Source organism: Pinus tabuliformis, chromosome 1_2, assembly GCF_031772625.1.
Source record: "Pinus tabuliformis cultivar Carrire ecotype Pingquan chromosome 1_2, CPIR1, whole genome shotgun sequence".
Lineage (NCBI taxonomy): Eukaryota > Viridiplantae > Streptophyta > Pinopsida > Pinales > Pinaceae > Pinus > Pinus tabuliformis.
Genome location: NC_142298.1, coordinates 1,074,696,114 through 1,074,698,336, shown reverse-complemented (window position 1 = coordinate 1,074,698,336; position 2,223 = coordinate 1,074,696,114).

The following is a 2,223-nucleotide window of genomic DNA, read 5'->3' as shown; positions in this document are numbered from 1 at the left end:
CCATCAATGGGATAATCCCCTCTTTGGATGGGATAGCTCCCTTATTGATGGGATAAGTTCCTCTTTGGTAGGGGTACATGAACCATCTGGAGGCGCTCAAGACACGTCGAACAACCTTCTAGAATACTCTAGAAATGACCACAAGTAACTTTTTAAAGATGAAACTTGCGCATTTTGACGTTTACAGGGGGACGCACCTGCCCATTTACATACAAAGCGTCCAAAGGCGCAGTTTTTGTGAACATTGGATGCGTACCCGCAGGTAAGGTTGAGAGAACCTGCGTACCCAGAGATAAATACATTTACAAAGACTTTCTCTCTTTTTGGAGTTTGACATGGAGAGCAGAGGCATAAGACTTGCCTAAGAGGGTAGCATGACTGTTGATAGAGCCATACTAACTGTAAATAGTCATGGTGACATTTTTTAGTGTAACAACCATAGTGTCTTTGATATTAAAAACAATTAAAAGTTACAAGATCAAAATAACAGTACTTTCTATGTCATCCTCATACATGAGAGATTAAGTTTCTCTTATAGTTATTACATACCAAAAATCAGGAACAGATCAATCATGAGAATCTCACGATTTTCATGATGATCATAAAATAGAAATTGTTATAACCAGCTCCTAAATAAAAATGTTATTCAAATACATTGGTTAAGATCACAACCGCTTGGATTTGTACTTTCTAAATAAACAATTCATAACTTCCAATAGTTGTTGTGTGGAATAATATCCACGAATTTTCCAGCTATGTTGTAACAGTATCCTAAGGTCAAATGATGGTTTGGGATGTAACAGCAATCACTGGGTAACAAAAACCTTGTAAGGGCACCCAAGGTGTAATAGCGGTAGCCTGTAATAGCACGTGGTGTAACAACAACACCTATAATAGCATACAGAGTGTAACAGCAATTTGTTCCATCCTACTCTTAAACGAATCACCATCATTGTTTATTACATAACCTCGTTCTTGCAAGAAACACTTGAAAACGAGGAGAGGATCCAAAAGACTTCTCCAATGCTTACCCCAGTTAGCATAAAAAGGAATATTTCATCGTTATATTTAGAAAAATTGGAAAAATAATATGATGGTAAAATAGGTTGTTTATAATAAGGAAAAGGTGATTAACATGTAAACTTTCGTTGGCCTGGAGGGAAAGAGGATCAAAAATGGGGAACGAAAGTATAGGAAGTAGGTGTAAAATTTACACCCAATGTCTTCCCCCAACTAAATCAATTTCATGCCCCCATGAAAAACCTCAGTTTCTCCTGCTATACCTCCGATGCAAGTCTATAAAATTATAGGAACTAGTAGTGTCTTCACCAGGAGACCTGTACCATTGAGTAGCCATCAACTATTGTGGCCAGGATTCTTCTCCATAATTGCACAAGTGGTAATCTGACTTTTATTCTTCCACCGTTAACCAAATCAGAGGAAATTTGAATCTAAGTCTACTAAAGGCTTTCAATGTTTTCACCACCTGATCATATTCAGGTACTCATATAATAGCAACCACAAAATTCCTAAACTCAAAAGGATCTCCTTCTTGTAATCCAGCACTATAGGCCTCGGTGTGCTTAAGGCGCCCTGTTAGTTCTCAAATTTTCATTTATGCATATAGATTGAGGCAAATCCCCACATTCCTTTTTCTATAAGTGGTTGATTATTCCTTGATTCCCAGCGTACTCGGAAACAACTTAAACTCATGTCTCAATTCATAAACCATTCATGGTTCTTCTTCCCTTATCCATAATGATGCCCTTTCTTCATTGGTCTCAGTTGACTTCATGGCCAGATGCCATTCTATTTGATTCCTCATAAAAGAAAGGAAGCCTTGCAACTGAAAATCCCCCATATAACAGAAAATGCTTGCCACCATCTTTGTATTGACATATTCACACATTATGCTATGCAAAAACAGCTCAAAAAGTAAGATTTGTTCATCAAAATCACAAGTGCAAAAAATTTCAAGAAAAGTACAGGTAGAAGAACCCAAATAAAGTATGTTTTCATAAACTACTTTTAACTTAAAAAAATAATAACATTCCCATAGGAACATTGGATATGATGGGGAAGGCCTCCTTCATCCTAGCAGGTTCAAGGAAACCTCACAAAGCTTCATCTTATCATTTGTTATATCCAAAAGGTGTTGTTGTAACAGCTACAGTTGTTCATCTTTATTCTTCATAGCTTCCTTATGCCTTCGCTCTTCCCATT